The sequence below is a fragment of the Apteryx mantelli genome, chromosome 9 (genome assembly GCF_036417845.1).
Source record: "Apteryx mantelli isolate bAptMan1 chromosome 9, bAptMan1.hap1, whole genome shotgun sequence".
NCBI classification, from domain to species: Eukaryota; Metazoa; Chordata; class Aves; order Apterygiformes; family Apterygidae; genus Apteryx; species Apteryx mantelli.
The window spans coordinates 4,616,919-4,637,066 of record NC_089986.1 but is presented as its reverse complement, the minus strand read 5'-3'; the positions used below and the strand labels follow the sequence as shown (position 1 = coordinate 4,637,066).

Below are 20,148 nucleotides of genomic sequence, written 5' to 3'. Positions count from 1 at the left end.
GAGCCTTTAAACATTTGTATCTGCAAACTTCAGATGAGCACACTGCATGTGGGCAGTAAGGAATAAATCAAGTACTTGCGCACATTTTTCAGGTTCTACTGTTCCTGTCCCAGGTGCTACTAGTTTGCATATGGTTTTGAGGATTTTAAAATTTTGAAGTTATTTTTATCCTCTAAGAAACAGCTTCTACATAAAGAGTGGTTGCTAATGTATTATAAACTCAGATTAGCTTAATTAGAGACTTCACAAGAAAGTAATGACTATTTAAGCCCTGAAAACAAGCTAATTATTTTGTATCACATTGTTGCTAACATAACACAGTCCTCAGTTCTCTTAAGGTGAACATTCAAAAAGATATATGGGAGACATGCTAATTAACAGATTTCCTGAAATCACTTTACCAATTTTTTATAATACTATTCAAATTACTCTTTTATACAACACTTCATTTATACACATTGTTACTCAGGTTAATTGACAGCATGATTCAGTGCTTCCTGAAAGATCACATCACCACCAACGTTGTTAGCATACTTGCATCAACATATAACTTTATGGGCTTTATCCCCAGTGACCTGCTGAAAATAGCCAGTAGTTGCATTATTTGTGCCACATTTTTTCATATATTCCTTTATTTATGTTATTGTAATACGATATATTTAATGTTGTTAAATAAATCCAAAGGAATAAGTAGAATCTGAAGTTCTCCCAAGAGGCAGGACACTTCAGATCCCTCCCAAAGCAACCCTTCAATGTCTCAATAATCCTGTTCCTGCTCTTCCGCTACTGGAGCCTTGTACCTGCAGCTATATATTACATACCACAAATTATGAGTGGAAAGCCCATAAAATCTGCATGCTTAATGTAATGCAAATATCTTATGGCAGTTTTCTGTAATTAAAGTGTCTAGAATTTACGGAATATCTAGCATTTAATTCTAATCTCTATTTTTCCCTTTATATTATATTTGCCTTTTCTTTAAAATCACCTCTTTTTTTTTTAACTTCCTCTGCTCTTGCTTTTCATATTCAATTTTTCTTTATTGTTACTGTGCTTCACATTATCTGCTCTTTCCATTCCTTCACCATTTTTCACATGCATGCATATACATATTCCAAGATCTCACTGGTGTATTTGCAATTAATAGTGAATTTATCCTGACACACAAACTCTTACAGTGACTACATATGATGTCAATCAGATAGCTGATTTCCATAAAGGGGTATTGGAACAGAAGCAAATTTTCAGCTCTACTTTTAACTGGCACACGGGCTCTGGTTCATCCTAAATTTCCCATGGTATTAGTCAATCTAAATCCCTGAAGCCTGACTTGAAGAAAAAAAAATGTTTAGATAAATATATGTATATATTATAAATTATGTGTTTCTCAGTAAACAGAAATATATCTGCTCATTGTAAATGGAATAATGCAGGCATTTTTGTCTGACTGCAAACCCAAATGGCTGACAGAAAATGACTACACTATTATTAAGCATGTATGCAGTTTCTGCTGCGAGGTATCGTCTGATCAAAATTATTAAGCTTCATTAGCGAGCTGGTGCCTTTAAAAGAATCCTTCTGAATGGAACTGACTGTCCTAAATGAAGGCCCCTTCAATAAGGCCTGATAGCGTTTCAGCTCGGCAGCATACCGCTTCTGGCTCTTTTTTCCATCTTGAATTTCCCATGGTGTCATCTTATCTAATCATTGCTTGGTAATGCTGGCTCCGTAAGAAATCTTCCATAGAAAATGAGAGTTCATACATCTGTCTCCTGCTGAAAATGCTCATGAATAATGACATGTCGCAGCACTAGTCAGTGAGGAAGCAAAGAGCTATTCCAACTCTGTGAAAGGTAGAAGGCTCCGAAGGAACAGAAATTCAATTCTCATTTTAATTTTGTACCAGGGACTTCTTCGGGTCTAGATTGTCCCAAGCCCTTGAAGGAATATTAAAGGAGAAGTCACAAAGAAATCTTTTTTTCGTCTCAATGCAACAGCCAGACAACAATTATACCTTTTGTGGCTGGTTAAGTGCAGAGACAACCCTTTTATATCCCTAAAGTAAAGCTCCTAAAGGGAGCCCAAGGGGTTCCAACCAGCCTGTGAGCGATCAGCAAGGAGACGAAGCCTCTGTGTGTGTGTGTGTGTGTGCGCGCATGCACGCGCGTGGGTATGTGTGTAAGCAGGAGACTCCATGCACATGCATTACGTTCATATTTTCTTCTTATGACATTCCTAGCAATTGAATGTCTTTGTCATTTATTACTGTCATAACTGGATACTTATTAGTTTTATGTTCAATATTTTGATCATAAAACTCATCCCACCCCCCCATTTTTTATAAGCATAATCATCACCTTCTTCATAAGCCTTGCTCTGATGCTGGAGATCACTGGCAGACCACCCTGACTACGGACCCTTCACATATGCTTCTGGCTGATGAAACAATTAATTTTTCTAAGTCTCTTATTGACACTGTGATCCCAAGAGCACAGTGTGAGTTAAATATTTGCTTATTATAATTGCACATTTCACATGCTAGAAGCAATTTCTATATTATATTACTGGTACAATATTCTGCACTGTAGAACTCTCTCTAATAAGGAATCAAATTCAATCAGACTTGAAAACTATTCATGTGAATGACTACCATTACTTGATATCATCTGTAATGTAATAAACTGAGTGTTTGATATAATACTGTTATATTAGGAATAAGCATAACCTATTTGTTATCCATCATTTGAATCACTGAAATTTTGTGATCAAAATTAATTACATTTTAGGGTATGTCTGAATTAGAGCTAACCAAAAAAATCAGTTCAAATGTGTTTTTCAGAGAAAAAATGGATGTGATGCTGTGATCTTATTTGCAAAATAGCTTTTTTAAGAAGCTATGCACGTCACCAAGAAAGTTTGGTCCCTGCGTAAATCTCTTGCATTGCAAGTTGCGGAGATGCTGGCTACAGAATACAATCCTTCAAAGAAATATTACATGATATGAAAAATATTACATCAGCTTTCAAAACAGAAAACTGAAAAGAACTTAAAAATAGTATTTCCACAGTCAAATATTTTATATGAAGTGCTACCCTCAGGATTTTTTTTTTTCATAAATGCATAAATGCAGCATTTGTGAATTAGTGTTGCACTTCACAAAAAATGCCCTAACACTTGGCAAATTGATTCATGAATTTGAAAATAAGTCAGTCTGGGCTTTTTAGAGTAATAGAGATAGGCAGGAAATATATTTGCATTTGATTATAGTAATTACTTATTGCCATAAGTAACTTTCAAGTCTTTAATAAGTTCAGTGAAAATGGCTTTTCTCTTAAAGCAGACCTGCACCACAGCCAATGGGACAAATGCAAAATACAAAGGCGGCAATCCCACAGTATGTGGATTTGATTCTGAGCTACATCTTTATCACATTTGTGTAAATCCAGTGATGCTGGAGGAGACACTCCTGATTAACACTGTTGTAAGAAAGACTAGGACTGAGCTTCATAATATAATTTTTAATTCTAGTCCTAACTGAATGCAGTAACTTGCAACTGCTCTTTGCTATGATCCTCCTTTCCTGCTGCTGCTTTTCCTACTGCTACTGTAAACATGTGGAGAAAGGTTTTCACTGTGTGTTTGCACCTCACAAATCCTTCTCTAATTCAACATAGTATCAATCAGAGTGTTTAACTAGTAATGACAAGTGTTAAAGTTGTATCAGGGTTGATGCTACATATAAGCTATGAATGATATTAAATGCATATGGGAAGACTTTGGGGGTTTAGGAGCTAATCTTAATATCCATAGGATTTACCAAATGTTTTCTAACCTATTTTGTGAAAGGCTGTCTTAGAATAGTTAGTATTTTCTCTCTTTATTCCTGCACTCTCAGACACATGGTATTTTCTTTGTCCCTTGATTGTACGATTTAGCATTTTTCACAGCATAATAATTAAAAGGATTTGGGGTTGGATGCATTCTGTTCTGGAAGAGCTGGAAATGCACAATAAAATTATCTCCCTTTGTACAAAAGTGTATAGATGAGGGAAAAGTAAATTAAAATCTCTGAGTTTCAAGATAAATTGTTCTAACTGCAGAAAGGAGGAAGCTAAGGAAGAGGGGAACATTATCTGTTCAGGGACTGCAGCTCTGCAGCAGGAATTCCCGGCTTAAAACCTCAGCTCTCAGATCACATCGGTGAGCATCCAGCTCCAACACGAGGTGTCCAGCAGCAGCCTCCCAGTGGCCATGCGGCGGATGCTCCACCAGCCGAGCCCGCTCTTAAATCTGCACAACGGCCCTCGGAGACAAAGCTCGCTGTCAAAACCAACTATTGATCATTCTTCTAGTTTTTCATCTAGGTTATTTTAGGCTAATTTTTAAAAAGAAAAATTTCACAGTTTCCAGCAGTTTATAGAAGTTCAAAATCCTGCTAAATACTCTTGTTGAATTATGCCCTGTTAGACTTTGTAATAAGTCTGCCCTCCTTTCTTTAAATCTTCAGAGTTTTGCTTATTGTCTTCAGGACTGGTGTGGATGATCCTACCATAGATGCTAGTATTTTCTGATCATATGAAATGTTAGAATTTCTTATTAAATCTTCAATAAATTATACCCACAGTCATATATCAGCTATTTTGGCATACAATGGTTTCAAAGTAGCCAGACTATATTCTGGAAATGTTAAGAGAAAATTTCAAAAACTACTGAAAAAATAATGGTTGACAACCAGCAAATTCATTCTATATTTGCTTACAGATCTGTTTTATACATATATGAACTTTCAAACTCATTTATTCACACTAGTGACATGAATAACCAAGGGCAAGATTTATAATGATTTGTTACCCAGCATTGCTCAGATTAAAAAAAATTTAATTAATTTTTCATTAACCACAGTTAATGATGGGTTTGTTTACCATCTTGTGGTGAAGCCAAGAGCTATTAGCCATATTAAGGACCAGTTTCAAGAAAATCGCTCCTTTTAAAATCCCCAAAATGAGTCGGAATGGGTTTTCCCCTTTAAGAAAACAGTATTAAGGTATATAGGCATATTAAAATCTATCCAGAATACAGGCTCTGTGTAAAACTGATCATGCAATAAGCAATTTTTGCGTCAATCAAAATGAGATCAAACTACTTGAGGGTTACTATAATGCAATAACCTCATGAAATTAGTTACCAGTTCTTATACCTAAGAATCAACATATTGGTTTATCCTATAGCAAAATAGTTAACTAGAGTGAGTAACTGTAAGAGGAACTTACAGGCAGAATTGGCTGCCTACCACAAGGGCATATTATGGAGAAAATCAGTGGTGAAAAACTGGTGTTCTTCTAGTGATAAAGTGAGTAAGAAACACTAGACTTCTGCCAATCACCATAACTGTGCATCTCGCTAAAACAGAAGTTAGGGTTTAATTGAAAAATTACTTTGTACTGACCCGTGCCCTTTGCTACGCCGGAGGTATGATCACCACAGCGCAAACAAACAAAAAATACATATGAGCAGTTAATGTGCAAAAATGTAGAAAAATAAATAAATAAATTGAATGCTTTTTCTAGCAACTATCCTTCTAATTTTCAAAAAGAAAGATTACATTAAAAATAAATTCAAAATCTTTAAAAATAACTTTCTAAACATAGAATACCAGGATGTGAATAGTCTTAAAGCTTAATTTGAGTTTGTGGGAGGAACAGGTCTATTAAAATCAATGACAAATGTGAACTCACAGTAACTCTAAACCATAAAGTATTGTAACTGTGGGTTTAAATAGGAATTTAGAAGCACTTAGCCTCAACTTTTGCAAATCTTGACCAGGATATACATCAAATGAAAATATACTTAACTTAAATAGTTATAGAAGAACAAAAATTCTGTTTCATAAAAGATTTTTAAATTTAGTTCCATTCCAAACTGCAATAAAATTTCAACCTTTTTCCACAGCAAAAATGGGAAAAGTTGAAAATCCATTTTCCATGGATTCAAATGTTTTGCTTTGGCTTTCTTCTGTTCTTAATGTCTTCATATCATATATAACACCATGCAAAAATGGTAGGAACTCAAACTAGAATGTGGTTTCAAAATGTCAATGTCATTCAATTATTAAAAAGTATTTTTGATCTTATGAGGCACTTTTACCAATTTTTTCCTAAATGACATTTCAGGGAACTTGACATGAGCTTGACCCATCACAAAGTGCTTCAGTGAGAACTTCAATGGAAACACAGGAAGCCACCAAAAAACCATGCTCGATGGCTGGCGTTGGCAAAGGGCATCGGTTCTGCCTGTGCTGAGCAGAGAAGTACCGCTTGATCCACTTGAAAACTGAAAAGCGAACAGAGCAGAATCAGCCTCCAAGTACTGACTGTGCCCCTTAGCATTTTAAAATAAGATGTTTGGGCCTCAAGTTGATAAATTTTGACAGAAGTAACTGCATTCCTGCCACACTGCTGAACAAGCCTCAATCATTCCACGCTTGTCTTATGGATGCAGTCTGCATTCATGGCTGTCTTTGCCTCCGCAATTTAAATATGAATGTCATGGATTCTGTGCACACAAACTGCACCTTGTGTCCTCACTGGTGTCAACCAGCACTTCCAGCCCTGTGCAGTTGGCCATCCTCGGTGCCGACCCATGTGTGCACTGGAGCGGATGCTGCCCAGATGATCGCCAAGAGACATCAGGCAATCTCGGCAAATGCAAGTATGAAGATAGGAAATCTTTAGCCTGACCCAGAAAAGAATTGTTGGAAATAAAGGAGATGTGTGGCAAAATCTGGATGTATGGTGGCCTTACCGTTGATAGGTATTTCTGTGTATGAGGATGACCTGAACGAGCACTTGTGACTTCATGCAACACAGGGCAGCTGCGCACAACACCTGCCATCTCCCTGCCCACATCCAGTCGGGAAAGGGTCTATTTAGTTGAGAGCAAGAACATGCACTTTGAAAGCATAAAGCATAAGACCCTCTAAATGCCTTGCCCAAGGCAATCTGTTTCCTTTAGCCGGCTTGCTCTTGAAAGAAGTTTGCAAGGACCCTTCCTTACCACTTTCCCTCAGAGCTGGAGCAACGAGGGCAAAATTCGCACCCTCAACCCACGTGGAGGCCCCAGAAATGCTCCTGCCATGCCTTGCAGCCCCGCGCCGGTCTGCGAAGCCGGCTGCTCGTATCTGCAGTTCACTCATTTGGGCAATGCTGCTTAACCAAATCTGCATATCCGAAAATGGGACGCTAAATGAAGCCGTATGCATGGAAGGAGAAGAGCTTAGGTAAGTAAGAAGGCTTAAAAATCTCTCTGTTTTCTCTGTATAAACCCATTTAAGCAAGCTTCACTTAACTGATGTGTAGCTAGCCTACTGAAATATCCTGCTGGGTACCCCCAAATTCTGCTGAAATGAATAAATATATTCCTCCATCTTCATGTTGATATTTTGACCTAGATAGAATAAATATATATGCTTGGTCAATCCAAATATTCGGCCAATCTAAATAGCAAGGCACGAAACATATGGGTAGAAAATACATAGGTTGCTCCTTATAGCTTTTCAACACACAGTTACTTTTATGTACATGCGATTGTGCAACTGTAAAGAAAGCATGGGAGGAGCAGCATTAAGGGTGCACTAGTTATCGCAGCTCTGGCACGTCTTAGCATTTTGCTCTTGACATTGCAATCTTAAAAACGTTCTTTTAATGCAGAACTTTGGCAGGAGTGGAGGTATTGATATGAGTATGCAATATTACAGCAAACTCTTGATGATGTCTTACAAAAATTATAGAGTTTTAGTCCTCCTGTTAGCAATAGTAGGTGTCTGTCTGTCAATTGTTAATCAGTCTTTACTGGATACTATTGTGGAAAGAAAGAAATTCCAGATTTAAGAGTTAAGCAGCAATGTGGGGCAACAAATGCAGATGCAGCCTCCTGCGTACACACTGTTCTCATGGACTGGGAGAGGGGAATGTAGGGCCTATTATGTGCAAGAGCAACAAATCTTAACCCTACATTTATCCTCTTAGGTCACTTTCTCCAAATTTCCCCTTATCTCTATAAACCAGGACTTACATAACCCAACCTGAGGGTTCCCCTGTGCAGACTAGTAAATTCCAACAACTCTGAAAAAACAGGGATTTGGCTTCTTTAAAAAGAAATAGCTAAAGTTGTGGTTCTGTTCTAGTGAAAATAAATTCTAACTGGTTCTAGTAAAGTAGCATTTTGTTCAAAAAGAGCTAGACATATCTTTGCTCTATGCCCGTCCAGGGAAGACAAGGATACTATTCTAAGCTTTACTACTTACTAGATGGCACACAAACTCGTTCCAGACATTTAGGAAAAAAATAGATAGATAGATAGATAGATATTTTTTGCATATATATATATATATAAAATACACACACACATTGCATATATATATATATATGATTTACAAACCACACAAGGGAGCAAAATCAGAGACAATCGGAGATAAAGAGGGAGGAGAAAAAAAGTACTGCCAAACTCCCAGCTTCATTTGCTGCATGTATATTCTGAGCTAAAGGGCTAAATGTAGTGTCCCTGCAAAAATTACAGCAAAGAGACTGGGAACGCAGCCCCCGCTGATGGCACTGGGGCATTTGGTGCTGCAGCCCTCGCACGACCCATCAGTTGCTCTGCACAGGGCTCGTACCGAGGCTAGCGGCATGGTGTAACACGCCCAGTACCTCCCAGAACACATCAGGCCATGAAGAATGGGAGGAAAAACCCCGGCAGCAACACTAACGCTGATGTGGGAATTTGTCATGGTGACACTGACGGTACGGAGAGTCCTACACTGTAATGATCGGTTTACAATAAAAATTACTCCGAATGCTGGATCAGAAAAGGGATGGTTCAGTCCATCAAATCGCTGTCAGCTGCAAATTAGGTTGCCCATCCCTAGGCAAGGAGGAACATAATTGGTTTTGCCCATTGCTGGTTTTATTTTTATCTGTTCTGTTAAATTCAGACTCTTTCCTCACTTGCACTGGTGTGATCAGGGAAAAAAGTCATTGGCACAGAGAGGATCTTTCACTCCTTACGCCCACAATAAATGGGGCAACTTAGCCCTGAATTTCTAAAATTAGCTAAAGGCTCTTTGAGAGACTGCTTTTTGTTAGAGCAAGGTTACCTTAATGGAAGAAAGTAAGACCAAATGCATATTTTAGCATATGGATTTCCTGGAGTCTTAGGCTGAAACAACCCTTAAACTACAAGTGGCCAGTGGTCTGGTTTGGTTTGCAAGGTGGAGTAGGGCAGGAAATCTCCTTTTCTCTTTTCTAAACCTCTAAGCAACGCATTAGCTTTAAAATCTGCTATAATTTCGTGACAAGAGGATGGAAATACATACATTTAACTCCTTCCCCTTATTGTGGATTGATGGTTTTGACAGTCCGTTGAAAAGCAAATTTGTCACAATGTGATGTCTTCACGTTTCTACAAAATGTAAGAATGCAAGGTGAAGTTACCAAGTTGCATGGGACTGAAGTAACTGCCAGCAGATGTTACTGTGAGCATACAAGCAACTTGAAACCATTTCCACCCAAAAGCATTAGGATAAGTTGCTTTTGTAGCCACTAGCTACAGACTCGAAACAGAAGTGTGCACCATCCCCTGCACAACACGCAGCTGTCAGACAGTCGAGAATCTCTTTCTAGCTCTCAAACGCATCTACCTCAGCATTCAGCTGTCTCTAAACTCCAGATAGTCCTATCCATCTTCCTCCAAGTGCTCAGATTTTGAGACTAGACCCTTCCCTGGCTATCAGAGCTTTCTTCACACATTCCCCTGACACCGCAGGGTACAGTGAGACTCAGAAAAGGAGAAAATCCACTGAAAAAATAAATATAGCTGCCTAAGTAGGAGTGGGGAACAATGTCTGTCATCTTAACCTGTCTGTCATCTTAACCTGGAGAATTTGCTGCTCTACTTGCTTGACTTTCCCTTTCCTTCACTCTAACTTTAGGGCAATTTAGCAGTCACCTGTGTGCCTGGGAAAGCAGCTACCATGTGAAAGGGTTGTCTAAGCCGTGTCTGCACAGAAAAATAAGGACATGTGCAGAGCTAAGGGGGCAGGCAGGCAGTCAGGCCCAAGTTTAACTAACCTCCATGTTGCGCCCAGCACAAAAGAAACATGTCTAGGGACAGCTGCTCATAGGACTCTGTTCATCAGTAAAAGCCAAATAATCCAGAGAGGGAGCACAAACTAGAGACCTCACTGAGGCACTACTGGCAGCAAAGAAGCAAAAATTATCTATTGCACACCTTCTCCTGTCGGCTTCTGTCCCATTTATACCGCATTTACCCGGCCGAAGATTTGGATGGATGGGGGTAATTACACCGCGGCATTGTCTCGACTTCGCATGCATGAGGAGCTGCTGTAAACCTGAAGCTCGAAGCAAAGGATAAAAATAAAATAAATTAAAGCATACAATACTAATCAAGACCTTTGGAAAACTAGAAAAAATACTGTTAATAATAATAATAATAATAATAACGGTTCTTGTTTTTGTTGTTGTTGTTATTGCTATCATGATGATGATGATGATGATGATGATGGTGAAAACCATACGGACAAGCAGCTTGCTTTGAAGATACCTGCTTCTCTCCCTCGTAGTTTTTTCTCCCCCGAGCAGGGCTCGGGGCCGGCGGGGACGCGTCGGGGTCGGGGTCGGGGCCGGGGCCGGGGCGCTGCGCTGCGCTGGCTGCGGCCGCCCGGCTGCGCGGCGCTGCGCGGCGCCGCCCGAGCGCGCCCCCTGGCGGAGCCGCACGCAGCTGCAGGGGCCCCGGCCCCGCGCGCACCCCCGCGCACCCCTCTGCACTTCAAACGGGTGCTGATGCCCAGCGCCCACTTATCCTCCTGCGTACGGAGGGTGCCGCCGGGGGAAACACCTCGCAGCCGGCATTGGTTTTTATAACTCTGTTTAACCTGCGCTTCCGACGCTTAGGCCGTGCCGTTTAGAAGTTTATTCATTTTAGAAAGCTCAGTCACGAAACGCAAAAGGTGACTGCTTTAAATTGTCAAGTGAAAATCAGAAGCAAAAGGCTTTTTACCTTTCTCTTTAATGGAATCCAGCTGGCCTCCTTCTACACAGCCTTGCAGTCATTTACAGATATGCAAATTGTTGGGAAAAAATCTTGCCATTTTCATCTGCACTGCGCAATAGAAAATCAGACAATGCACTTGTTTTCATAGGCTTTCAGCAGTTTTGCAGTTCTGTTGCTTTTGTGCTTTAGTACAGTTTCACAGTACCATGTATTATGGATATATATTAAAAAAAAAAAAAATCAGTCTCTTTACCTGAACAATATTGATGATGTCCCTTTGACAAGCTGAAAACTTTTAACATCTCCTGAGTAATTTTTAGCAACACCTGCCAACACAAGCAGCACAAGCGAGAGGCCTGGGATTGTGGGGGAAGCGATGGACAGCAATAGGGAGGTTGCAGAGCCCAAAAGGTGCAGGCTCCAGGTGAAAACTGGACTTTTCCAGATGCTGACACACCAAAGAGAGCCCAGCCATAGAGTTATTTTGCCACCTGCGGCATTTTGCTACATTAGGCAACTGCCTACTTTCCCTGCGTCAAATGCTGGCCCTGCTAGGATCTAGCTACACTGCAGGTTAGGATTAACACCAATATGTCAGTGATTCACTTCTGGGGTAAAAGTATGCCAGCAGGGAGTTATAAAGGGCCTTGTCTAGCTTGTCTACTTACATTGGAAAGTTCTTAAAGTTTGAGATACTCTGTAACAGCATGTATGTAATGCTAGCCCCAAATGGCTTCAATATGGAAGGAGTCCCCCCAAGTGACAGCTGATTAAAAGGCAAAATATAAGATTACATTTTAAATGGTGTAATTTAACAACTTAATAATGCTATCTTTAAAAAATAAGCAAGCAAACGAACAAATGAAATGATTCGGTGGTAAAAAGAAAATGAAATCCCCAAGCCGGCAGGCTCCACCAGGCAGCTGCCAAGAGAAGTGCCTCGCTTTAGCAGTGCGGGATCCCCCTTCGAAACTCCTCCAGGGTTACTGGGGGCCTGTTGCAGAGAGATCTCAAATGTCGGATCTTCCTCTATGGCTTATTTGGAAAAATAATTAAAGCCGCCTGTTAAAATTAGTAACCTGCAGGAGAACTGAAGTAAGAATTTAGCTGAGTTGATCTGGCACTGAGCCGGAGTTGTAAGGATGAAGAAGAAGAATCTTAAATACATTCACACACAGAGGTCGCTGCTCTGCAGGTTTTCTGTGTGTAGTTACATGTTTGTACAGCACCTTGCGCAGAGGAGTCCTTGGCACTCCCACAGGGTAAATTATTGATATTAATCCTCACGTTAGACTGCTTCCACATTCATCATAACCTCCGTGGGGAGGTGCAGAAACTTGCCAGGTGCACAAAATAGTTGCTATAAGCCAATTTTCATCGATTCTTTCCGTAAAAGGGTTAACACAGTAAAATTTTCATGGTTCCATGGTATATTTAGCTTGATGTATTAGCACCATCTTGGCTGCAGGCTTTTCAGTGGCACCATAAGACTGAGGTCTTTCACTTTATACTGTGATACCATTCAGGAAGGAAGGAAGGAGGAATCAGACAGCACCTGCTTGAAAACACGCTCAGAAAACAACGCACAGCTTGACTTTTGCTGGCCACTCAGAGGACAGGTGGGACATATTTTGGGTTGGCTGGCTTGATTTTAAGCCAATATCTGCTCGTTTCATTTATGATTCAGTGTGATGTGTTATTTTGACAGTTCCACAGTGGTGTTCCTGCAGCAGTTCAGCCATACGCCCTTCACTGTGGAGCGCGTAGCTTATTATTTGGTGTGTGGGCACCGTACACCCCACAAGCCGATGAACTATGGACAATTTATTCATTGGATTTTAAGCCTAGTTAAATCAACAGATAAAAGGAAGTTTCCTTGCACTCTTAGAAACTGCTAATGTTTAATGTTGTAAGAGTTGTTACGAAATGTTGAGTATTGTTACAGACTTTACGTTACACCATGGTACTGTTTTTCTTACACTAATAGCTAAGTTTTTTGTCTGTATTCAGGAACACCAACTGTCAGAACTTCTGGTAAATTTTCTGGTACTGGAGATTTTTCCTAAAACTCCAGCTTCTGGAAGCAGGTGACTACCTGAGAAGCTCATATTTTTATCTAGTTAGCTATCTGGAGACAGATGGATATGTAAAGATAGAAAATAAATAGAAATTGAAAATCTTAAACACAAGAATCCTGAAAAATTAAAAGTACACAAAATGATTCGAGGTTGTGTGTGTGTGTGTGTGTGTGTGTGTGTGTTTGTGCGTGTATGTGCACGTATGCATATATATATATACTTTCAAGACTATGATTTTAGCCAATCACATGAGTTCAGAGCTTGGACATACAAGGCTTGGTGTTAGCCATACTTTATGCATATTGTCGACCTAGAAGTCTTCAGTTCTTTCATGCTCAATTTTTTGGTGTCATTATTTCTATTGAGATCTTGTTCTATATCTGTTTTTCATGAATTTTTTTGTATTTCATTTAATGAGTATATATCTATTTTAAAGGGAGGTAGCATAGGATCACATACGATTCATTCCTCAACACTTGGTGAACAATCAGAGAAGGGGGTTTGGAGGCTGCTCAGGCGATCACCTAATCCATCTTTCTGCCACAAGAACTACTGACTGAGAATCTTGCCTGCCCCTTTACAGGCCTCTATAACCTCCTTAGTCAGCCTTTGCTGTCCTCACCATCAGAAACATTTTCCTAATGTTTAATATAAATCTTTCTAGCTACAAATTAAGACCAATCTTTTGTTCTCTCTGTGATGTTATTCACAGAGAATAAAGTATTCCATTTGTTTTTGCAGCATGCTTTTATATAATTCAAAGCTATTATCATGATCCTCCTAGTCTTCTTTTTAAAACAGCCCCAGTTTAATCTTTTCTCATAGGTCATACTTTCTAGACCTCTCATACATCTACATATAATGACTATCTGGTTGTAGTGATCAAAAATGGTAGTCCCCACTGTTTCTTTTAGAAGAAATTCAGTATTATATAAAATGGCAAAAGTCTAAATGAAAAAGATCTGATATTTAATAAATGAAAAACATTTTTTTTCCTAAGTTTTCTCATCTTCTACAAAATGATACTATTTTAATTAAGACAAGGAAAAAGGACTCTACTGCATAGAGGGGATGGTCACACTACTCAATTTTCAATACCTAATTCTGTTGTCTAACATAAAAGGACAGTCTCGCAACTTCCCTAGTCAGTGGAGAGAGAAAAGCCCCTCCAGGGCCGGTTCAAAGCAGAAGTCTAAATAAAATACACTCAACAGTACTTCAGCTGATTCTGTCTCTCTCCATTTAATAATTTTAGCATTAAAAAATCATCTTAAGAACATGTTAATGTGTTAATGCATCAGGCACTAGAAGTCTAAGTGTTATAGTTCCTGCTTTTACATATTAGAGAAAAAAAAAAGATTTTAAGACCAGATTTTCTTTCACCATTTCTACAGACTAACATTAGTCCACAACTTCCATTACACAGAACTGAAATCAGAATGAGTCAGCTTGTCTTGAACTTCATAGCTGAGCCAATTTGGGATGAAAGATCGCGTCTCGATCATAACTAGGGTCTACGATAGCAATTGTGGCGGCAGCAGCAGCAGCAGCAGAGAAGAAAGGAGGGCAAGACTCGCAGGAGCAGAAAGACATCATTCTCACCATCTCTTCCATGGTCGTTGAACTACTTTTTCTAAGAGATGAAGATGCCTGCCCATCTTGCTGCCTCTGAACCGAAAGATAAAGCCTATCTCTGTGTCTGTCTTAGCTGTCCTTGAGCAGGAACTGCCAAGAACCACATTGACAGGAAGCATGCGAAATGGAAGAGATAGGAAAGAGGAAAAGTAGCTAACATTAAATGGAAAATTTTGGCACCGTTGGAATAAATGGAAGTGTCACCCTTGACATCACTAAAAGTAGGATCAAGACTGATCTAAAAAGCAATTTAGAATATGAGGTTTTCTTTCCAAATAAGCAGTAAGTGCCTTCCTTCACACAGAAGTCAGTGCAATAATAGTGGTTTCTATTACATTTTAAATTGATTGGCATAATGGCCCAGGACTGGGGAATTGCCCTAGCATGATCTCTTTGGGCTGATGTTTCTAATTCTGGCAACTCTAAATCCAGATGCCTTGAAAATCTGTGCTGTTGCTTACAGCGTGTGCTGGAGGGTAATCTCCATTTTCATCCATCCAGACAAAATAAAGGTATTGGTTTGTTCAAAAGATTAGCCCACAAGATGAAAAGAAAACCAAGCAAAGCAAGCTGGTAATTGCAAAAGAAAATGTTTACGTGCAAAATGCATACATGTAAAAATAATCCAGAATGATTATTCTGGAGCAAATCCTTCACCCAAGAGAATCCAAACTTTTTTTTTTTCATTATCTAAGATTTTTAGTAGGCGAGCAAGGTAGCAGATGTCATTTGAGGCTCTCTGACCTGTCACCTGGGTCTTAGAGCAGTGGCTGGCGATGTTTGGAGAAAGCACTTCCATGCAGGTGTGCTTCCTTCACATGGGCATGGTCGGCCTCATTTAGACCATCAGAATCTGCGTTTGTGCTACCAGGGTAAAATAACTCCTGCCACTAAAAGAGAAGATGCAGCCCATTGGCATGAAGGAGGATGTGGCTGATCGGCTGCAGAATTGCCTGACTGAAGCATAAGGAGAAGCCACCTTTCTGCACGGCAACAGAGAGAGCTCATAACTCTACAGTTCGGATGGGAAGAGATCGCCCTAAGGGAATTATTCTGCTTTTGATCCACACATGAAATTCTGGCTGCTGTCAAAGGAAGTTGTGCATACCTAACCATGGCTGTAGATCACTCTCGTAAAGGCCAAAGAGAAGCTCATATATAAATGGAGTGAGAAGTTTTTTGACACTGGCTATAATAAATATCAGTACCTTTAGAAAAAAGTGTGGACTTACGTGTCTGAGATGGAAAAATAGCTTTAGCTGTGCCTGATTTACTAGAAGGAAAATTTAAGGTCGTTGAATCATTAGATAAAGAACTGATCTTGAAATGTCAGGATTTGGTGAGGATAACAGAACTGTCAATTTTGTCCATTAAAAGCTCCCTTTTATTTTGCCTACTTTTCTCTTTTATTTTTAATAACAATCCATTAAAAATGCTGCGCGCATGATTTGCTGGTATTTGCTATTCTATTTTAATACTATCCATTAGTTCTTTCCTCCTTTCCTTTTAATATTTACACATATTATCAAATACTGGGCAAAATTTCTCTGCTGCAAGAAATCCCACGAGTAAAAACCAATTACATATAGTTTGTTACTGAGTGCATGGCTGGAGCTTCTGCACAACTTCAGTGTCCTTATATTGAGTTTAAAGTAGATGAGGACTTTTACTTTGGTAGTATTGTGTGATAATTTAACTTGGTGCGTTGTTATTTCATATTTTCATATAAAAGTGATATACTGTATGCATCAGTTATAGTGAATGCGCCTTGGGAACAATCAACTGCTATTGCACAGGTCAATATATAACTGATAATGAAGTGACTAATAGTAGAAATTGTGGCCAGGAATGTCAGTTCAACCTAACAAGTTCTCCAGCCCCGAGGATCCTCTGGCTCACTGAAAATCCCATTTTAAAATTTGCCATTTCCTCCATTTCATGTGTATTCACAAATGCTTATACCATTCAAATAATCTGTGCCTGTATTTATAAATGGCATGTCAAATGCCAGCACTATATAGAGAAAAGGATACTAGCCTTCAGCTGAGCAACCAGGAACAGGCAGGAAGCAATCTAGGGCCTTTTGCAATTCCTCTTGAAGTCAAAAGAAAGGTCGCGAGTTGGCCTGGATTCGTACAGTCCAAATCTGACCATACCGAAGTCAGTGGAAACCTCTGCATTGACGTGAGAGGGGCAGGACAGTCCTTTGCATCAAATCTGTGTTCACTTGAAATGCATCTGAGCTGTCGATAAAACAGCAACAGAGGTTGCTAGAACAGTGTGGGGGACAATATGACTCAGATTTAACAAAAAAGTTCTTTTCCAGAGTGAAAGTGTAGATAAATTCCATCTGATACTTTGGTTTCTTTATCTCTGTGTTTGATATATGAACAAAGAAATAGAGAGGGGAAAACACAGCAGGTTAAGCCTCATAAACTGTTTTACTAACTGCTATGCAGAGAAGACAATCTATTCTGATTTTCCTCTATCTACATTCTCAAAGACACTAAAATTTTTCAGTTTGAACAATGCATAGTATACAAAACAAATAACATCTGAAAGGTCTTTTTTAAAGAAAAGGTGGGTGGCTGAGTTTTGAATATATTTATCTTAACACACCAGCAAATGGAGATCTCATGGGGACAGAAGAGGGGTCACAGGACCAGTAATGGGATTTCAAGCCTTTCCGCTGCCGGGCTCTGCTCTGACCCCAGCCCCGACGGGCTGATGGCATGACCACACAACGGCACTCCGGCCTTTTCTCCCAAATCCAGGAGTCCCACGCTGCCCAGACAACGGCCCCCAGGCAGGGTGCACCACGGAAAGCCCTCTCCAGAGCCAGGCCTCGGCGGGCCGCGCGGCTCTGGGTCTGCTCTGCACCCTGGCAGGGGCACGCGAGCGACTCCCCCCGGCACACGCTTGGCAGCTTTCCCGAGCCTGTGGGCTTTGCGTCACGGATTAATCAGCACCGCAGTCTGCTGGTGCTCCCCCTCCCACGTCTGGGTTCCCGCGTGTTCACCTGGCCTGATAAATCTCCGCTCGAGCCTTTCGCCTGCTCCTCGCTCAGCGTGCCGGCGTGCGCACGCACGGTAGGAGCAGGCTTTGGAGGAGCTTTTAGGCAGAAATGCCACCACAGCCCGGGCACTGCCTGGATCCAGAACCTTTCAACACTCAAATCCAGAACCTCTGAACTCCCCTAGCTTTAACAAAATATAGAGAATGCCAGAAAGCAGCTCCCATCTATAATAATTACAACGGAGTTTCCCTTGTCCTTCCACTATTTATTGCTTGCGCTCTTACCATAGATTGCTCAAGACAGAATAGACTATTAAAGATCAGAATATTTCTTTCTAGACATGCGGAGAGAGCTTTGGTAGAAAACTCCCTCTTTCTCTCAACCATTTCCACTTCTATTAAAAAGGAAACGAGTTGGTTTACACTGCAGATTGAATGAAGCATTAAATGACTGCGTTACAATGACTGCAGTGGGGGGAATGGTCGCCTCCAGTGGAAATGTAATGCTGTAATGATGCTTTCGGAAAGGTGCAATAATTGTTCAAGTATCCTTGTCTAATTTGTCACAAAAGTTGTCCATGGTTTTTCTCTCCCTTATTTTTGCAAGACTGTTGGGGGGGGGGGGGGGAAGGTGCGTTTTAGTAATTACAACTGAGGCTGGGAAGAAGCAGGCAGCAGGGCACCTGCCTGCCTCCTGGCCTGGATAACATGCATCCTCCCTGACTTGGGAGCTCTAGGACAGAGTTCTGCAAGGAAATAGCTCACTTGCCAATAATAATTATTATTATTAATAACTGAGTGACGTCCTAATCTCGGTTACATCAGTCCGCCATAGCCTTAGCCAGCACTGCTGCCAATCATGCTCACACGGAGCCTGTTCCCAGCAGGTTCTGTCGGCAGATCACGCAGGGACAGAGAAGCGATGAGCCCCGCTTGCGCCGGAGCCAGACGGCCGGGAAGACCTGGGGCCGCGGCCCTGTCGTGGCTGGGGAGGGCAGGGGGACACGGCCTTAAGAGCTGGCCAGATCCAGGCAGAGCCACCTCTCCGGGGTGCTTTCCTCGTCCCTTCTGCAAATCTGTGGGTGCCTAAAGGATGCGGGGGGGGGGGGGGTGCGGGGAGATCCGCCACCCCGGGGACTGCAGGCAGGCACTGTCCCGGCGACACCGCAGCAGGCCGGGAGCCGAAACCCGGGGTGTCCTTGCAAACTCCAGCGTGGCACTGCCGGCGGGCAGGCCCGGCTGCGGCTGCCGGCGACTGCGCTCCCCGGGGAGCCGTGCAGCGCTCGCTTATTTGCATTCCAGGGCCATCCCCTGCCTCCCCCCCCTCCCCCCCCCCCCGCTTTTCCCTAGTTCATCCGCAAAACTTGGAGGCAGCAGCCCCTGAAAGGATTAACACGCGGGATCGGTGGCACCGCCGAAAGTTGCGGGCCGGGGAAAGCGAGAGCGCGAGGCCGGGGCGCGATGGACCCGACACCGCGGGGACGGCTCGCCCCCCCCCGGCCGGAGCTGCGCCGAGCGCGCCGCGGCCGCGCCGCCCCTGCGCGCCCCTAGGCAGCGCCGCGGCGGGGCGCGGGGGCGCAGCGGGGCGCGGGGGCGCAGCTCGCCTCCCGACATGTACGGAGAGGTAGAACCGGGCGGGGGGGGACGGACGGGGGGACGCGAGGGGGGATTGCTGGGTCGTTTGTCATCGTTTCCCGAAGCTCTGATGTGTTGCGAAAGCCGCCCTGAAGGAGGCACCTGTGCAAGCTGTCTCTTCCCTTTTACTTGTTAAAAGAACAAACTGCTTTGATTTCCCCTTTTGCCCTGCTTTTAAAGGGGGGGGGGGGCGGGGGGGTGCAAGGTGCATTTTGCCTCGGTGCCCCGCGCTGCTCCCGCGTCAGAAAATGAATGATGCAGCAGTTTAATTAGCGGGGAGCGGTGCGTCCATATTGCACGGGCTGAGGAGCGCTTCTGGGGCTGGCAAACGCCGGGCGCGTCCCGGGGCGCGCAGCGGGGCGCGCAGGCAGCGCGGCTCCGGCCGCAGCTTCGCCTCGCAACTTTTTTTTCCCCCCAGTTTTTTTTTTCCTTTCGCCAGCGCTTGGGAAGAAGAGTAGTGGTTTAAAGCGAGAGCTGCGGCGGGGGCCCGCGGGGAGGTAGAGGGCGCAGCCCCTTTCCGCGGTGCGCGCAGCGGGCCTGGCCGCGCGCGCGTGTGCGCCGCTATGTGCGCGCCTGGGTGCGGGGTGCGCGGACGTGTGCGCGCTCGAGCGCGGACGGCGGGGGTGGGGGTGGGGGACAAGCAGACACGACCTCGAGGTGGCCCCGCCGCTGCCCCCGGCGCCGCGGCGCAACTTTGCGCCAGGGGCGAACCCGCGCA

General features: G+C 42.4%; 1 long non-coding RNA gene across 3 annotated transcripts in view; it reads right to left on the bottom strand.

Moving 5' to 3' along the window:
• Positions 1-20,148, bottom strand: part of LOC106499614 (uncharacterized) — a 43,547-nt gene that overhangs the window by 23,027 nt on the left and 372 nt on the right. For 2 of the 3 annotated variants that reach the window (XR_010885095.1, XR_010885094.1), the window contains exons 2-3: positions 11,074-11,175; positions 10,285-10,405 (exon numbers count right to left, since the gene is read on the bottom strand). This is a non-coding gene — a long non-coding RNA (uncharacterized lncRNA). Of the gene's footprint in view, positions 1-6,140; positions 6,331-9,370; positions 9,457-10,284; positions 10,406-11,073; positions 11,176-20,148 lie in introns of those variants that run through there. The other variant, XR_010885096.1, reaches the window with a different exon arrangement.